Here is a 20,150-nt window from a genome sequence, read left to right on the forward strand (position 1 = left end):
TCTCCTCTGCCTGGGTTCAGTTCTCCAGCTCCTGGCTGCAGACTGACAACAAATCAATGGGTCTTATTGGGGGGGTTTGGGGCCTCTACTCACCCGCGTGAGTCCAGCTTCACACCCGCACTGTGTCTGCTCCAACTCATAATGGCTGGGGAGTGATTGACGCCGATAGGAAGAAAGTAATCCGGGTCTGGATTTTCCCTGCAACCGGTCGCCATCTTGGGAAAGGACGTCGGGTCTTTTGTTCTTGGAGCGGAGCGCTGGGGCGGCCATCTTAGTATGGGAAGAGGGAGTGGGCAGGGCTTCCTCCACTGACAGGCGCGGGTCAACCGGCGACCACCACCATCTTGGGAATGGAAGTCGGGTCTTTTCTTGGCGCGGAGCGCTGGGATAGCCATCTTGGTTAGGGAAGACGGGGTGGGCGGGACTTCCTCCCCGGTGACAGGCCCCGGATCAACCGGCGAACGCCGCCATCTTGGGAATGGAAGTCGGGTCTTTTGTTCTTGGAGCAGTGCGCTTGGGCGGCCATCTTAGTACGGGAAGAGGGAGTGGGCGGGACTTCGAGGGAGTGGGCGGGACTTCCTCCCCGGTGACATCACTCAGCGGCCGCCGCCATCTTGTGGCGGGATTTTCTACCCGGGTCTTTAGTGAAGGACAATGAGCTGGAGCTGAGGTTGGAAAGTGTTCAGAGGAAGGTCTGAAATCAGATTTACAGCCAGATATCTGTAAGAACCACAAAGTTCACATTCAGTATGTTTGGCAAATGAAATCACAATGCTGCAAACACTCAGTTCTGAAGAAGAATCAGGTTGCATTGGAAATGTTAACTCTCTTTCTCTCTCCACAGAAGCTGCCAAACCTGCTGAGGATTTCCACAACTTTGTGTTTTCACTTCACATTTCCAGCTTCTGCAGTGTTTTACTCAAATTATTATTATGGTTTTGAAATTGTGTTACATTACCAGTTCAGAGTAATATAATTGTCACCATTTAAATGTCCAAATCAATAATTATTTGTTTAACTGAGACTGGGCTGTTCAGCAGCAATGTCAGAAATCACTTCACAAAATATAGTGAAATCTGGAATTCTGTTCAGATTCAGTCAACAGAAACTATAAAAACTGAGATTGATAGAAGTTTGTGACATGAAAGTATTAATGGTTATAGAATCAAGGGAGATGGATGGATTTAACAAACATCAGATCAGGCATCTGCAAACTGGAGCTCAATGTTGGCGGTTGAACCGATTCTGTTTTTGTTTTGAAGGTGGTGTTCGTTTCCTGTCCTGTCGATTATCTCCACACCCATGGGTAATTTGCTGGAGATGGGATAATAACCTTTATTGGTGTCACAAGTAAACTTTCATTAAGTAACCTTGCAGACCAAGGCAGGCCAGCAGCACGGGTCAAATCCCGTACCAGCCACCCCGAACAGGCGCCGGAATGTGGCGACTAGGGGCTTTTCACAGTAACTTCATTTGAAGCCTACTTGTGACAATAAACGATTTTCATTTTCATCCATTTCATTTCAAGTAACTTTCAAGCTTGAAGGGCCAAAGGCCTCCTCCTGCTGCTATCTTCTATGTATCTTCTATGTAACACTGCAATCAAGTTACTGTGAAAATCCCCCAATTGCCACACTCCAGCGCCTGTTGGGGTAAATTGAGGGAAAATCAGAATAATAATGAATGTCCAATTCAATTTACAATTCACCTCACTTCTTTTGGGACTTGTGGGAGACCCAGACAGACACTGGGAGAACGTGCAGACTCCGCACAGACAGTGACCCAAGGTCCCTGGTGCTGTGAAGCAACAATGCTAACCACTGTGCTACCGTGAAGGGGGAGAGGGTTTCTGCAGTGACACAGTCTTGTCTGATCCCAGTCTTCATTGAGATAGTGTCTGGGGTGTTTCCATTGATGAGAATATGGCTTGTGTGTCATCGTGGTGGAGGATGGTGGACAAGTTCTGAGGACAGCCACATTTGAGGAACATACTGAATGAAAGATCACTTTGACAGTGTGAAGTGTTTTTGTGATGTCAGAAAAGACCTGTGAGGGGCAGCATGTGGCACAGCGGTTAGCACTGGGACTGCTGCGCTGAGGACCCAGGTTCGCATCCCGGCCCTGGGTCACTGTCCGTGTGGAGTTTGCACATTCTCCCCATGTCTGCGTGGGTTTCACCCCCACAACCCAAAGATATGCAGGGTAGGTGGATTGGCCACGCTAAATTGCCCCTCAATTGGAAAAAAAAAGAATTGGGTACTCTAAATTTATTTAAAAAAAGGAAAAGACCTGTGATTGGTGCTGTTCCTTGTATTTTGCTTGAGTTTGTCACATATTGTAGAATGTCTTAGGTTTTCTCACTTCGTGAGGCACCAAACTGTGACTCTTTGCCGCTAAGATGAGATCATTGAGGAGGATCCTGGCAATGATCTCTTTTTTAAAAAATAGATTTTGTGTACACAATTCATTTTTTCCAATTTAAGGGGCAATTTAGCGTGGCCAATCCACCTAACCGGCACTTCTTTGTGGTTGTGGGGGCGAAACCCACGCAAACACAAGGAGAATGTCCAAACTCTTCATGGACAGTGACCCAGAGCCTGGATCGATTCTGGGACCCCGGTGCCATGAGGCAGCAATGCTAACCAATGTGCCACCGTGCTGCCCTGGCAATGATCTTCTCTGGCAGACAGCAGCGAGTCCCCTGTGTAATTACCACAGTCTGACCTGACTTGTCTGACTTCAATACAGTCACAGTGTCTGAGATCCCCGGCATGCATCCTTCTTCCCAGGTGAGGAATATGAGATTGTGTAGCTATGCCAGGAGTGTAACCCTGCCATGCTTTAGAATTTCAGCAGGGATTCATTCTGCTCCAGAGGCCGTGGTGTTTTCCAGCTGTTGAATGGCTTTTTCACTCACGGGGTACCACGGGGACAGGATACTGAGGAATTGACTTGAGGACGTTGAAGTCAAAGACAGAGTCTCGGTCGAGGGATTCTTCAGAATGTTCCCTCCAGTGAGCACTGACTGACTGTCTGTCCTTGATGAGTTCCCCTCCACACTTTGCTCTCAGTGGGGTGGGCCATTGACTGCTTAGGTCATCAATTGTATTGGCAGCGCTGATAAAACCATGCATGCCATTGCTTTCCATGAGCTGTTGGCTATCCCTCACTCTACCCTCTAAAGGCTTTAGAATCACGAAAAACCTGGAGCAGGCAGCTCAAAAGCACTGGAGCGGAACTTCTAGCAGTGCCTTCACAAGATGCTCCAAATCCAGGGGCAGGAGGGCAGTTCAACAGAGGAAAGGGAAAACTGGGAGTGGGGGAAAGAAAGTCGGGGGCAGAGGTGAGTGTAGTGGCCATCACTAAGGAGAAGGTGCTGGGGAAGCTGAAAGGTCTGAAGGTGGATAAATCACCCAGACTGGATTGAGTACACTGCAGGGTACCAAAGGAGATAACTGCAGGGATTGTGGAGCCATTGGTGATGATCCTTCAGGGATCACTGTAGTGAAGGGCCTCACAGAGGACAAGGAAATGACTAATGTAACACCCCAATTTAAGAAGGGAAGGAAGTAGAAGATGAGAAATTATAGGGTTGCGGACAGATGAGGGATTCCCCTTTCCGTCTGCACCCAATGAGGGATACAGTGCCGGAGCGTCTGCCACTTTAACTGGCGCACGTTCAACTTTTTTTTCCGCATAGGATTTTACGTCATCTCTTTTCACGAAACTAAACACGTATTTTGGAAATTTGAGACAAATGGAAAGTAGAAAGTTCGAAGACAAGATTAGATTGTAGTTGTATTAAGGAGAAGGTTGGGAGGATGGTGCATTAAAAAAATGTAGAAGTTGTTGGGTTAGGGTTTTAAAATTTAAAAAATTTATTAACTAACATCCCAAGTGAAAAAACATATATAGTTTATTAAGTTAAAATATTTATTAAGTTATTTGAATTTTTGAACAGATTCAATGTCCGAACGTGTAGCTGGGAAGGTTTTGCAGCGAGGAGATCACCCTTTATGGGGTTAAGTAGCACCAAGTAAGCGTTCCTTGCACCAGTTCACTCCACACATTGCCGTTCATACAGATATATCTGTTAATTTATTCACTTCAGATAATTTTTTTTCTAATATGGGATAGTAGTGAGCTCGGGTTAAGTTGTAGTGTTGTGGGTTTCTGAGGGTAAGACAGTGGTTAATATTTAGGGGTATGGTCCGGGAAAATGTTTTGATGCGCGATCAATTACACTCAAGACGAAGTGATTTCATAACCGAAGGCTTTAATCTACTAGAACTTGTTCCCCAGCAGCTTCGATACAGAAATTGAAGGCTGCTGGGACGGCACCGTTTCTTATACTCCGCCTGTCAGGGCGGAGCTACGTACAACAGCCAATGGTAGACTCCTGGGTCTAACCAATGGTCATCAGCCTCTTGGGTACCGCAATACCTGGTACTACCACATTTACCCCCTGTTAAAAAAGAGTCCGGCCGGGGTGGTGGCCAGTGGTAACAGTCGCCTTTAGCATGGTATGACCAGGTATGGAGGTACCGTGGTGTCGAGGATATTTACAAAGTGTTCACAGTGAAGCAATCAGTCGATCGGGTGGCCTGGTCGTCCTTTTGGAGCGTCTGTGCTTCGGTGGTGATTCTGGTGGGCGTCCCGGTGGTTGCGACTCCGGGACCATGGTTTTGGCCTCCCTGGCAGCTTCGTCAACCCTAGGCGGCGCTGTTGGGGCAAACTGTTGACACGGGGGGGGGGGGGGGGGGTGCCTGTAGGGGGCATTGGTGGGTGGGCGGGCCTAGGCAGGAGTGGTGGGGGTAATGGTTCGGGTGCGTGTGGGGTTCCGGCGGGCGCCAGGTCCCGAAGGGAGACTGTATCTTGCCGGCCGTCAGGGAATGCCACGTAGGCGTACTGGGGGTTAGCGTGCAGCAGGTGGACCCTCACGTGCTTCTGAAGCAGGATGGGTCCGGGTGTCGCTAGCCAGGTTGGGAGCGAGGTCCCGGAGGAGGACATCCTGGGGAAAACAAGGAGACGTTCATGAGGTGTCTGATTTGTGGTTGTACAGAGCAGCGACCGGATGGCGTGGAGGGCCATCGGGAGGACTTCTTGCCAGCGGGAAACTGGGAGATTCCTGGTCCGTAGGGCCAGTAGGACAGTCTTCCAGGCCGTTCCGTTCTCCCTCTCTGCCTGTCCGTTTGCCCGGGGGTTGTAACTGGTCGTCCTGCTCGAGGCGATGCCCTTGCTGAGCAGGAATTGACGCCGTTCGTCGCTCATAAAGGAGGACCCCCTATCACTGTGTATGTACGCGGGGAAACCGAACAGTGTAAAGATACCCCGGAGGGCCTTGATGACGGTGGTTGTGGTCATGTCTGGGCAGGGGATGACGAATGGGTTTGCAATCCGGGGTGAGGTTCGCAAACAGGGAAGGCGGGTCGACCTTAAGGGTCGCGAGGCCGCAGACAGTAAGGGGAGGTATAGGGCCGCCAAATTTAAAGGTCAGGCTTTGCAAATGGCATTGGAAGTCCAGCCCCAGGAGGGTAGCCGCGCAGAGGTGCGGCAGGACATACAGGCGGAAATTGTCGAATTTCCTGCCTTGGACAGTGAGGTTTGCGAGGCAAAACTCCTTTATCTCCACCGAGTGTGACCCGGAGGCCAGGGAGATCCTTTGGTTTACAGGGTGGGTTACAAGTGAACAGCTCCGTGTCGGGGTGAACAAAGCTTTCCGTGTTCCCAGAGTCAATCAGGCAAGACGTCTCATGGCCGCTGATGAAGTCCGTCGTTGTAGCTGTTGCGAGTGTCCGGGGTCGACTTTGGTCCAGTGTCACCGAGGCCAGATGAAGCAGTTGCGAGTTCTGATCGGGCAGCCTGTAGTCGGCCGTGCTGGGGACCTGGGGCCCCATCCAAGATGGCGTCACCCATGGGTCGCACATGGTGTCCGTGGATGAACAAGATGGCGGCGGCAATGGACAAAATGGCGGCGCCCACCTGTCCAGCGTGGTGTCCGGGGGGCAAGATGGCCGCACCCGTGGGTCGCACGTGGCCCTAGGATAGGGGGGTGGCGGTGAGCGCTGGCCGGTCGGGGCCTGAAGGGGGGTTGCCGCGGCACTCTGGAGTCGCTGGAGACCGCGACCACGGCGCGGGCCAAGCAGACCCCCACAAAGTAGCCTTCTTGCCGCACCCTTTGCAGGTGGCGGTGTGGGCCGGGCAGTGCGGGCGGGGATGATTCGCCTGCCCGCAGAAGAAACCGGGGCCCGGCGGCGATAGCGGGCCGTCTCGTAGTGCAGGCCTGCGGGGTCAGGGAGAAGGTCTGCAGGGTGCTACGCAGCCCAGGGGGCCGTCGCGTGGTCGGGCACATAGGACTGCGCGTTTTTGTAGGCAACGTCCATGTACCCTGCCAGGGCCCGTGCCTCTCTAAGCCCCAGGGTGTCCCTTTCTAGAAGTCTTCGGCGGATATCTGAGGAGCTCATACCTGATACGAAAGCATCTCTGATTTAAAGTTCCGTGTGCTCGCCCCCCAAAACGTGCGGGCAGCCACAGTTTCGGCCCAGCACCAGTAGCGCCCGGTAGAAATCTTCCACCGATTCCCTGGGGCATTGCCGTCTAGTTGCAAGCAGGTGACGTGCGTAGACCTGATTTACAGGGCGGATATAATGTCCTTCTAGCAGTTCGATCGCGGCATCATAGTTCTCCGCCTCCTCGATAAGTGGGTAGATCCCAGGGCTGACCTTTGAGCGCAGGAGATGCATTTTCTGTCCAGTGGGGGTGCCTCCGGCCGTCTCGAGGTAGCCGTTAAAGCACGCCAGCCAGCGTTTAAATATTGCAGCCGAGTTCCCCGCGTGGGGGCTGAGTTGAAGGCACTCCGGTTTGATTCGGAGATCCATCCTGCCAGCTTAAGTCTAGTAGATTAAATTGATGCGCGATCAATTACACTCAAGATGAAGTGATTTCATAACTGAAGGCTTTAATCTACTAGACCTTGTTCCCCAGCAGCTTTGATACAGAAAGTGAAGGCTGCTGGGACGGCACCGTTTGACAGGCGGAGCTACGTACAACAGCCAATGGTAGACTCCTGGGTCTAACCAATGGACATCAGCCTCTTGGGTACCGCAATACCTGGTACTACCACAGTTCCCATTAAGGGACTTGGGGTTAGGGTGTAGGGTGTGGATTGATGGTCTAAAAGTTGTAATTGAAGCACCAGGTTAGGATCCGAATAAATGTTCCCCTCAAGGGACTTAGGGTTAGGTTTTAGGGTGTGGATAGGTGATGTAAAAGTTGTAGTAATTTTAGGATGAGGGAAGAAATTACGGTTAGGGTTAGCCAAGAATTGGGGTTAGGTTAGGTTAGGGTTATGGTTCGGGTGATTATGGTCAGGTTCGGGTGGGTTAGGGTCAGGTCTTAGGGTGTGGATAGGTAATGTAAAGGTTGTTGTAATCCAGGGTTAGGCTCAGTGTCTGGATAAATGTATCCCTCAAGGGGCTTCGGGTTAGATTTTAGGGTGTGGATAGGTGATGTAAAGGTTGTTGTAATTTAGGGTTCGAGTCTGGATAAATCTACCCCTCCAGGGACTTAGGGTTGTGTTTTAGGGTGTGGATAGGTGATGTATAAGTTATTGTTGTATTGGGGTTAGGGTTTGCGTATGTCATATAACATACATATGAACATATATTTTGGTGTTATGAAAAGATCATAATTTACCTTGTTTTTGTTCCCTGTCCCTTACCTGGGGCTACAACTTCAAGCGACCAGGTTTTTTTGGGGGGGATTGGGGGGTGGGGGGGGGGGGGGTGGTTTAGGGATAGATTTGTGTTTACTATACCCTAGTTAGGGTTAAGATTAGGGATAGAGTTAGGGTTAAGATTAGGGTGAGGTCCAAGATACAAAGCTCAAGGCCCAAGGTGTTCGGGTGGGGATCAAGGGCCGGGGTCAGGGTTTAAGGTTAAGGTCGAGACTCGGGGTCAGGGTATGATGAAAGACTGAATAAGCGTTGTTATCAAGGGAATATGTATTCATGTTTGAAAATTCTGTTCAATTTTCATTTAGACTGTTCGGGGACTTTGTTCTAAGATTTAGAATCCAATGTCTTTCACGTCTTTTTCTTTGTGGAGTTGACCATTTGCTATTTGCTTCTTAGCCTATAATTTGTAATGCATCAAGGCCAAGCTCTACAAAATGTATGTTAATTAATTGATGTATTTTCTAAGTACGGATCTCACTGCAATGTCCTGTCAGTCTGTTTCGCCGATGTACAAAATATCACACCTTTTACACCGTATAGCATAGACCAAATTTTTATGTTGGCATGTTATTTTTTGTTTTATTGAGGTACTTTTCCTACTCTGGGATTGTGAATTATAGATGTGATTTTAAAATATTTACAGCTTGTGCAGTTGGCACGTCCACAATTGTAGGTCTTTTCCAAGGGTAGTTTGCTCTTGACCTAAAGGTCTTTTAGGTTCTTGCTTCTCTTGTCGGCAGAGACTATATCCCAATGGGCTAATGGAACAATGTCCTGTTTAAATTTCTCAAATGTTTTTTGATGAGTTTATTTATTTGTGTGGTTTTACTGTTGTACTGTATTACAAAAGGTATTTTTGAGGACAAAGTTTTATTGCTGGAGGGATTATGTAATTCTGCGAGAAAGTTTGACTTAAAATATCGAAGAAATCTTTTTGTGTATCCTCAATGTTGTAAAGCTGTAAATAAAGTATGTACTGCAGTCTCAAAATCTGAGTTTTCTGAGCAAATGCGGTGGAACCTTGTCAATGGCGATTTGATGAGGCCCCGAAAAACGTGTTTCGGGTGATGGTTGTTCGTGTGCAGAAGTGCATGAGTGTCTGTCGGTTTAAAGAAAACGTTAGGAGCTAATTTGTATTCACCATTTGCCTTTATATACAGTGGTGTCCAAAACATCAATTGTGTGTTCATGTGTAATGACTTTGATTTTAATAGATGGGTGATGATTGTTCAGGATATGTACAAATTGATCAAATTCCAGTTGTGTGTGTGTCCAAATGCCCCACATATCATCTAGATATCTGCAGCAGCATCATGGTGTCTTGGGGCACTTTTTGAAGACAGTTTCTTCCCATTCGGCCATGTAGATATTGGCATAAACCGGTGCAGATTTTTTGCCCATTGCTGTACCCTTAATCTGTAGATAATGTTTGTTATTAAATTGAAAGTCATTTGTTGTCAGTCCGAAGTGTAATAGTTGAACAAGGATTGCATCCGGTCTATCAGGTTGCCACTATTTCTTGAAAATATTTCTCACCGCCTCAATTCCTCTATCCGTCTCAATGTTGGTGTAGAGGTTATCGACGTCCATGGTGAATAGTATTGTGTTAGAAGTGATAGTTAGGGATCTAACAATTTCAATGAAATGATGTGTGTCTTTAATGTAACTCGGATGTTTTGGGGCTAAGGGATTTAAAAATGAGTCAATGTATTCCGCAATCCAATAGGACTCGCTCCCACAGTCTGAAACTGTGGGTCTACCTGGGGGAATTTTATGTGGTACAGTCCATGTTTCCGGATTTTTATGTATTTTTGGGAGGAGGTAAAATATTCGTGGTAAAGGTTGAAATTGTTTAAAATAGTCCATTTGTTTCTCAGTAATACAGTGTAAATTGTATAATTGTACTAACAAGTCTGTGATCTGCTCATATGTTTGGTGGTATATTGGTGCTGGTAATTTAGTATAATATTTAGTGTTGTTGAGTTGCCGATAAGCTTCAAAAAGGTATTGTTGCCGATTCATAATAATAATATTATTCCCTTTGCTAATTTTATAATGATATCTTGAGTTAGATTTAAGCTGCATGATTGCTTGCCTCTATTCTTGTTAAGTTTTGTTTATCGTTTACTTGTTTGATCTTTGTAATGTCTGAGTTAATGTTTTGGATAAAACTTTGCATTTTCGGGTCGATTTTCTGTTCCGGTGGGTTCCAATCCGATTGGGGTAGGAAGGGTTGTTCATCCTCTGATGTTGAGTATTCAAAGAAACTCAGAATTTTAATTCTTCTGTAAAATCTTTCAAGATCTATTTGAATTTGTGTATTGTCTGGCTTTTGTACTGGGACGAAGGTTAAACCTTTATTTAAAATCTTTTCTTGTATGGTGGTGAGTTTGAATGTGTTTGATATGTTAACTATTGTATTGTCGAGATTAAGTGGTTCTTTTTGCAGGCTTGTTTTGTTATTGTGTAAATAGAACAAAGAACAAAGAAAAGTACAGCACAGGAACAGGCCCTTTGGCCCTACAAGCCCATGCCGACCATGCTGCCTGACTAAACTACAATCTTCTACACTTCCTGGGTCCATATCCCTCTATTCCTATTCATGTATTTGTCAAGATGCCCCTTAAATGTCACTATCGTCCCTGCTTCCACCACCTCCTCTGCCAGCGAGTTCCAGGCACCCACTACCCTCTGTGTAAAAAAACTTGCCTCGTACATCTCCTCTAAACCTTGCCCCTCGCACCTTAAACCTATGCCCCCTAGTAATGATCTATGAGGTGGTTAGTTTTACCGTGTCCTGTAGATCAGTGGCCCCGTTTTCCAGCAGTCGCTGCCGAACGTAGTTCGACCGGACCCCAGCCACGTAGGTGTCCCGGATCATCAACTTCATGTGCCCATCGGCCTTCACATCCCTGTAGTTGCAGTTGCAGGCGAGTAGTGTCAGGTTCTCTAGATACTCGTCCAGCGATTCCCCGGCGCATTGACGGCGGGCAGTGAGGAGGAGCCGCGCGAACACTTCGTTCTCGGGCTTCACAAAATGTCTCTTTAGAATCGCGACCGCCGCTTCGTGTGTGACTGCGTCCTCAATCATACCCGAGATTCGGTGGCTCACCCGGGCGTGGGGGAGGCACAGCTTGAGGGCGTCGGACGGAGGCGTTTCAGAGGAGTCGAGGTAGGCCTCAAAACAGTGGAGCCAGTGGGTGAAGATTTCTTTAGCTTCTGCTGCTCGTGCGACGAGTTCATCAGGCTTCAGAGCGGCTTCCATCGTGATGTCTTTGGATAATAAATTGAGGTACCATCAATTCACTACAAGACGATGAGAACGAGTGAACATAGGCTTTATTAGCCAAGAACTTTCCTGCCTGTGACTGCTGTAACAATGAGCACCGCCCACAGGCGGCAGGTCTATATACCTCCCTGGGGGGAGGGGGGAGCGGAGCCAGAGGCAGAGCCCACCAGGGTTCCATAACAATACGTGGAAGGAGATCATATTACCATTCCCTGGCCAGAGGCCACTGTACGATACAGACAATTTATATTATGGTGAATACATTCACCACATTTGATATACGTGGGATAAAACATTTTTTTCTAATAAATTCTTTGAGGGTGATAATTGTATTTGTTTTTTTGGAAGACTCTGGCTATAATTAATTTCCGTGATAAAGATTTTAGTTTTGGGGAATTTTTGTGTGGCTACTTTTAAAAGAATTTGTAATTGTTTGATTGCAGTGGTAGCTCTGCGTACGGTTAAAATGCCAATTGAAAATATAATTGTGTTTACTATGGGTGGAATTTTAATTTATTTAGAATGGAAGTAATGTGGATGAATTTAGCTCGGGGAAAACTGTCAAATTGAATGTTAGGGATTGGACAACTCTTAATTGTGGACAGATTGGAGTCTCCTATGATTAGAATGGATTTTTTTGGGACTAAGCCACTTTTAATATGTATGAGATATCTGTGGTTGTGTTATTTGTGGTAGTGGGTAAAGTCCTTTTTTTGGTGTTTGTGTAGCATTGATTTTCTTTTCAATTGGGCTATCAATTGTGTCGACCCATGATTGTGCCTGGACCGGAGCTGTTAATGGGTTGAGATATGCGGGGTTGAGATATGCGGTACAAGTTGGAACTACTGGTGAGGGTGAAATCCTGTTGTTGTGACGAGGCATTGTATGATGGAAATCTGAATCCATGTCCTGTGTCTTAGGTGAATCAATGATGTCAGTATCCTTGGGTGATACATTTATTTTTGAGTTGAAAATGAAGTTTTTAAAAAAAATTATATCGAATTTAGCATTTTCCTTAAAGTTTTTCTTGTACCATCTTTTTGCTGTGCAGAATGCTTCTTGTGATCTATCCTTATTATCAATTCTTTCTAAATTTATTAAGTATTATTTTTAAATTTGTTATATAATGGTCCATTAGAATTATTTGAGTATTTTGGGCCCAATTGTTTGCATTAGTAATCAATTTTGTACTTATTTCAGGGGTGACTCCCATGGGTCGGATTGAATTAATTAATGTTTTTGACAATTTTTTGATACTTTTGGGGATATCTCCTATTATTGTAAGATGATGCATAGATTGTAGCATTTTATATATAATTTTGGTTGTTGAACCAATATTTTCTTCAGTAGGAAGACTGGTGGTATTCATCCTTAAAAGAAAACAGAAAAAATTAAATTCTTATATAATTTTAAACGTTTTATATGTGAGTAATAATTACCTATAAATTATTTTTGAAAAAACCGAGAATGAATGCAATCTAAAATCAGAACAATTTTTTGAGAAAGATAAATGAAAAATGATTTGTTTTAAAAAATATATCAAAATATTAATGCAATTATTATTACACTTTAACCTATTTTAATGTGATAAAGATAGAGAGCCTGAGATCAATCAGATGTGAGACTGTAAAGGAACTTTAAGAAACAAATTAATAAATATAAGATGATCAAAGAGGAGTTTTTCTCTAACAAATTGTGACATACCTGGAAAGTGGTCCTGTTGAAATTTTGGATCAGATGGTAGTCTAACACTCGACTGTCTAGCGGAAGGAATCATTTTTTGTTTTAGACTTTATTTTTAGTTTTATTAAAAATATTTGAATTGAAAAATGCTACCTGAAGAGTTGTCCTATTGAAATTTTGAATCGGATGGTAGACTAACCCTCGATTGTTTAGCGATGGGAATCGTCCTTTGTAAATATTCAAGTTTTTTTTATATTAAAAAAAACGACAGAATTTAAAAATGTGCTATCTGCATCAAAGTAGAGAGTACAGTTCTTTATGTGGGCTACTAAAACCTGTTTCTTAGGCAAACATTGGTCCCTACATGTTTCGTAGACAATGCTGCTCCTCAGGGGACTGTTTTTCGTCCACTAAGAGCCTTCCTCTCACTAAGTGTGCAGCACCAATTTCCAAATTTAAAAAATCCTTAAAAAAATCAAATTACGTGATTAGTAAATCTTACAACTATGAAAAAATATTCAATTATTGAAATGGTTTTACCTCAAAAAAGTCAAAAATAGCAAAGCTGTTCTGAGAAATGTCTCAAATTGTGGACAACTTGACAACGCCAGTGGCTCCTGATTGTGTCTGGAACCTGCTGGCAAACTGCCAATCAGCAGCTGCAGAAAACCGCTTGTTACAACTGTCTTTGCCAATGGTTACTGTAAAAGCCTCCTATACCTTTGTGCTATATTGCCACCCTGGAAAACTATGTATATCCCATGGAAAGTAATAGGTTAAAAATTCAAAACAAAAAATTAAAATTTGACATTTTTTTTTTAGCATTAAGCCAACTAAACTGTAGAGATATATTAAATAAGGGGTTAAACTAAATTAGGACAAAGGTAGGAGTCATTGAGGTTTGGGATAGGGTCGGAACCACAAAAACCATCAGGGGACTGAGGGCTAGTCCCTGGGTCAGGTTAGGGTTAAAAATAATTTAATTGTTGTTTGTTTTCTGGTTGTATGTTATTTTATCCAGTTGTTTAGGATTGCAATGGCAGTGTCACTTGTCCAATGTATGTTGTTATGTGACACTCTGAAAAGCTCATTTGGTATACTTGGGATGAACATTTTCCTCCTGATGAATTGATTTGGGCGACAATTGTCTCCATTTGTTTTTTGGGGAGACTGGCTGTAATTAAATTCAGTGATGAAGATTTCTGTTTTGGGGAATTTCTCTTTTGCTACTTTTAATAGTATTTGGAGTTGTTTAATCGCAGTAGTAGCTCTCTGTGTCCGGTTAAAAATACCAATTGAAAATATTATCCTCTCTATTTTGGGATAATGTTTTAGTTTATTTAAAATGAATATAATATGGATAAATTTGGCTCTAGGGAAACAGTCGAATTGGATGTTGGGGACTGGGCAACTGTTAATTTTGGAGAGATTGGAGTCCCCTATGGCCAGTGTGGATTTTTTGGAACTAATAACAATTTTTTATTTTTGTAGTATGTATGAGGGTGTTGAGACATCATCAATGTGGTTTTTCTGTGTGGTAGAAGATACGTCCATTTTGGGTGTTTGTACAGGACTGTTTTTATTTTCAACTGGGCTGTCAGCAGTGTGGAACCATGGGCGGAATTCTTCCCCCCCCCCCCCCCCACGACAGGTGGGAGAATCGCCGGGGCACCGCGCGAGTCCCGCCACACCGCCCCGACACCTGCACGCGATTCTCCCACCCACCCACACCCCCAAACCAGCGCCGCGGGAATCATGCCTGGCCGCTCGGAGAATCGCCGCTCGCCTAGCGGTGATTCTCCGGCCCGATGGGCTGAGCGGCCGGCCCAACACGACAGGTTCCCGCTGGCGCTGGCCACACCTGGTCGCTGCCGGTGGGAACTGCGCGGGAACGCTGGGGGGGGGGGGCCTGTGGCGGGGGAGGGGTGTTCCTGCACCGGGGGAGGCCTCCGATGGCGCCGGCCAACCCGCGCAAGCGCGGGTGATGTCATTTGCACAGCGCCAAGGCCCAGCGCGCGTAAAATACTCGACGCCTCTCCTAGCCCCCCGGGGGTGGGTGAATAGGGGGCTGGGAGCGGGCGCTGACGCCGGAGTGAAACACTCCGGTTTTCACTCCGGCGTCGGCACTTAGACTCCCGTTGGGAGAATCGCGCCCCATGTTTGTGCCTGGACCGGGGCTGCCAGTCGGGTCATATCTGCGGTACAGGTTGGTGCACCTGATGGTGGTGAAACTATGTGACTGTGACCAGTAATTGAATTCAAAGAATTAAATGAGGCCATCACATTTGGTATTAAATGTATTGGTGTTTTGTTCGCCATTTTCAATGATGTTGCTGAATTCTTAGGAATTATGTTTTTTGAGGAATTGTTGTGAAATCCTCAAATTCTGAGCTACTGTAGAACACAGAACATAGAACATTACAGCGCAGTACAGGCCCTTCGATCCTCGATATTGTGCCGACCTGTGAAACCACTCGAAAGCTCTTCTACACTATTCCCTTATCATCCATATGTCTATCCAATGACCATTTGAATGCCCTTAGTGTTGGCGAGTCCACTACTGTTGCAGGCAGGGCATTCCACGCCCTTACTACTCTCTGAGTAAAGAACCTACCTCTGACATCTGTCTTATATCTATCTCCCCTCAATTTAAAGCTGTGTCCCCTCGTGCTAGACATTACCATCCGAGGAAAAAGGCTCCCACTGTCCACCCTATCCAATCCTCTGATCATCTTGTATGCCTCAATTAAGTCACCTCTTAACCTTCTTCTCTCTAACGAAAACAGCCTCAAGTCCCTCAGCCTTTCCTCATAAGATCTTCCCTCCATACCAGGCAACATTCTGGTAAATCTCCTCTGCACCCTTTCCAATGCTTCCACATCCTTCCTATAATGCAGCGACCAGAATTGCACGCAATACTCCAAATGCGGCCGCACCAGAGTTTTGTACAGTTGCAACATGACCTCATGACTCCGAAACTCAATCCCTCTACCAATAAAAGCTAACACACCGTACGCCTTCTTAACAACCCTCTCAACCTGGGTGGCAATTTTCAGGGATCTATGTACATGGACACCGAGATCTCTCTGCTCATCCACACTGCCAAGAATCTTACCATTAGCCCAGTACTCAGTCTTCCTGTTATTCCTTCCAAAATGAATCACCTCACGCTTTTCTGCATTAAACTCCATTTGCCACCTCTCAGCCCAGCGCTGCAGCTTATCTATGTCCCTCTGTACCTTGTAACATCCTTCCGCACTGTCCACAGCTCCACCGACTTTAGTGTCATCCGCAAATTTACTCACCAATCCTTCTACGCCCTCCAGGTCATTTATAAAAATGACAAACAACAGTGGCCCCAAAACAGATCCTTGTGGTACACCACTAGTAACTGGACTCCAGTCTGAACACTTCCCATCAACCACCACCCTTTGTCTTCTTCCAGCTAGCCAATTTCTGATCCAAACTGCTAAATCTCCCTGAATCCCATGCCTCTGTATTTTCTGCAGTAGCCTACCGTGGGGAACCTGTTGGAATCTTTAATTGAAGGATCTTAACCTGCCGAACTACGCCAAGTTGGGGGAAGCTTAGTTGATGAATTAAAGTCTTGGCGCACTACGACAAGTTGAAAGATCTGTAATATTTCTGGGCTATGCCAAGTTGATGGATTCCTAGTATTATTTGACTGTGTAAAGTTGAAGGAATTTATATTATTTCTACTATTCGGTTACCAGTAGCACTTTGCGATTACTGGGACTGAGCAGAAATTTGCAGTTAAAACTTCTCAGGTGCCAAAAGGAATTCTTTTATTTTGTCTTCTATTGATTACAATTTGAAAGTCATTTAAAAGGCAATTCGTAGACAATTTGAAGCTTTCAGAGAATTACAGACATTATCTTTCTTTGCTTAGGCAGACAGCACGAAAGTAACTTTTAAAAGGTCAAAGTCTGGAAATGAAACATGAAGAGAGAGAGAGAGATAATCTTCAACTAAACTCAAACTCAAAGTACGAAACAGACTAACAGACTGACAGAATCAAAGACAGAACCCCCAAAATTAAAGAAAACTAAAGACAAACTATTAAGGACAGATTATTAAGGACAGACAATTAAGGACAGACCGACAGACTAACACACTGACAGACTACATCACTGACACAGACTAACACCCCGAAAAAAGACTAAAATGGCGGGCGGAAACTTTTCTGTTAAACACTTTCATATCTGTCTTAAGTCATCTAATCACACCCCAATATAATCCTAATTGGTTTGGGTTAGACACAAACACATTTGATTTGATGGCAAGCCGTCCATCTTCAATGTGCAACATTAGCTTTTAATTGTTTCATGTCTGCATGTTATGGAATGCGATATTCTGCTAATCTTTACCAGCAGTAAACTGGTTTTAAGCTAGCTTGGCTAATGTAACAATGGAGACTTCATATCGAGATTGATTGAGTAAAATATATATTTGATTCAATGCTCTACAAGCTGCACTGGACTCCTGCCACCTCGTTGCCATGGAACTCAGCCCTTGTCCTTGACAATTAGCACAAGCAGTGTCAAATCATCTTGCAACTGTGCTGTTTTAATCTATGATGGAATTTTATGCTGTTTCATGTATCTATTGAAGACCTGAATTTATGGGTGCTGAAATTCTCATTTTTAAATGAGTATTTAAAACTGGGGCTTAATATTTATGCTTAAACAGCTATCTTTTACCTATACGAGTTGTATTCGAAATACCTGGCTTCTACAGTCGGCCCTTTGATAAATCGAAAAATTAAGTGAGATATATCACCATAAGATAAAATACATCATTAATGCGATAGGATAGGTAAAAGCGCAAAGAATAACTCATTCATATTGTCATTGCAGTTTTAAACAATAGAATGGACACTGAGCATTGCAACAGGCATTTTCAAAATAATTATTATAATTAATAAATTAATCAAATTTGATCCTACTGATTCTGTATTAATAAATTATACAATATGTTAATACAGTCAACAGGCATTTCAAAATAAGTATTATAATTAATAAATTAATCAAATGTGATCCTACTGATTCAGTATTAATAAATTATACAATATGTTAATAATACAGTCAAATAGTTGATTGATCAGTAACATTTCAATAATAGTATTTCAGCTCAAGTTCATCAATTGGGGGTGCAGTTGGGTTAGTTTGAATCATTCTGATAGTTGGTCCCCTGCGTTTAGCGAATAGTTTTTTTATGCACTTAGCACATTAGTATGTTATGTAAATGATGAATACAGCTACACAGGAGAATAAGATTATTCTTATTGTGGACATTCCAGTGTGTCCAAGCCACCCGCAATTTTATCCCAGAGAGAGATAAATTGGGGTGTATCAAGTTTTTTGATTTCTTTTTGGATATGTAATGCCAAATCTTTAACTTCTTTAAAGTTATTGGGAATGAAAGTGCAACACTCTGCACCAATCAGGGTGCAGGTGCCACCTTTTTCAGCTAGCACATAGTCAGGTGCCATTCGATTTTGTAATACTACGGTTAATCATTTTACAGATCTTAACATTGATATACTGATTGAAAATTGATATCATGATTACATAATTCAGCAATAAACAATTAATAATAATTTCATGTATACAAATAAAATGATTATACAATAAAAGTTGAACATATGATCTCGTAATAAATGGTAAAATGATTATCAAAATTGATGTCAAGTCTTTGACATCTTCTGGATTATACACAAAAGCTTGTTGAAAGGGTTAATTTTCTTGCAGAGACAAAAAGAGGCGTATAGCTTGGAATGATGCCACTCGCATCTCTAAACTTAAAAAAAAATATTTGTCACTCAAATGGACTGGGAATAAAAGTTGGATTGCTGCCAAATTCCCGTTATCGAATGTCAGTGAACGATCTGTTCTTTTGGAATATAGATTTGCTTTTAATCAAAGTTGTTGTTTTTTTTTAAAAACCAGCTTCCACATTGTTTGAAGTTTTAATTTCCAGGCTAATTTTAAACATTTATTTTAAAATATCAAATACAATAACTTATTAAATATATAACTGAACCAATCTTGTGCTGTATCTTGATTTTCTGTAGATGAATTTGTCGATTTTGTTAAAGGAAACACAGCTAACAAGATATGTTAATTTCTTTAAATTAATAAAGCAACGTTCAGAATAATGAGTTTTCTTAAGTTGACAGTTCTTGGCAATTTTTTAGTGATACTTTGAGGGTTCTTTAGCTGCTTTGATGGTAGCCCTTCTGTTCTGAGTAAGTTCCCTTTTTCGTTTGGAAATTTTCTGTCTCAAGTAAACATCTTTCTGGGCAATTTGTGCTTTGTGAAAGCTAGCTTTGTGACTATTAATACTGAGGTGGTTCAAGACCACCCTTAAGTCTTTGTCATGATCATCTTTATTGATGGAGGTTATCAGAACATCATCTTCATATTGGATAATGGTGGAAGGCCGAACAGGCAGTTGCCTGAGATGATTCTGTAAAGCCATGTGGTAAACAGTTGGGCTATTGTGATACTGTTGCTGATTAACTGTGAAAGCAAACCATGGTTGTAGTTGCTTAGCCAGTGATGCTGACCAGAAGCCATACTGGGTGTGTCTTGTTGGTACGTGTTACATGGTTGACCACGAAGTGGAAATTTATTGTAGTGAACATTGTCTACTTCATTATCATCTCTCGAATCCATCCGTTGTTTTTGATAGCATTTTGCCATCCAGTGTCCTACTCTACCACAGAAAAGACATTGTGGTATTTTCTTACATGATTTTAATGGAGCAAGGGTACATGTTTGCCCTGGCGTTGGTGGTGAAATTGTAGCTACTGCTGATATTCCTGCAGGTGCTGCAACAGCCCCCGCTGGAGCATCAGGTAACATGGGCTGGATTTGAGCAATAGGCTGCATTTGTGCAGCTGCAGTGTTAAAAGTTGCCTGATTGTGCAAACCACGATCTATCTGAATGCATCGGTCAACTATGTCTCGGTATGTGCCAGCTGTGGCCCAAGCTGGTAAAACCCAAATTCAAGGCAGCAGAAACTTCAGGTTTAACACCGGCTATAAAAGCCGTTTTTAATGGACTTAAAGTGCTTGCATCCCATGTGTCATTTTCCTGGTCGAGTGTCATCCCTGAATATTCCATCCAAGTATGTAAAAAATCTTTCCTCAAAATCCTGAATGCCTTCATTATTATTTTGAATGCAAGATGTGATCTTAGACCAATTGGTCCTCAGGGGGCGAAATTTTAATAGCCAACTCTTGACTGCTAGCCAAGCAGCTTCTAAATTTTGCAAATCGTCTCCAAGGGCAACTTCTACTTCATTTCTAAGGGTTGAAATTACACGAGTACCTAGCATGATCATCAGAATTTGTACTCCATCAAATGGGTGGATACTGTAAATGGATTGTAATCTGTGAATTCCATCCCATGTGGTCA

General features: G+C 43.8%; 1 long non-coding RNA gene across 1 annotated transcript; it reads left to right on the forward strand.

The window, feature by feature from the left end:
* The first annotated feature begins 629 nt into the window (after positions 1 to 629).
* On the forward strand, positions 630 to 1,132 carry LOC140418467 (uncharacterized). The gene is made up of 2 exons (XR_011945067.1): positions 630 to 722; positions 845 to 1,132. It is a non-coding gene; the product is annotated as an uncharacterized lncRNA (long non-coding RNA).
* The last annotated feature ends 19,018 nt before the right edge of the window (positions 1,133 to 20,150 follow it).

Source organism: Scyliorhinus torazame, chromosome 5 (assembly GCF_047496885.1).
Source record: "Scyliorhinus torazame isolate Kashiwa2021f chromosome 5, sScyTor2.1, whole genome shotgun sequence".
In the NCBI taxonomy this organism is placed as follows: domain Eukaryota; kingdom Metazoa; phylum Chordata; class Chondrichthyes; order Carcharhiniformes; family Scyliorhinidae; genus Scyliorhinus; species Scyliorhinus torazame.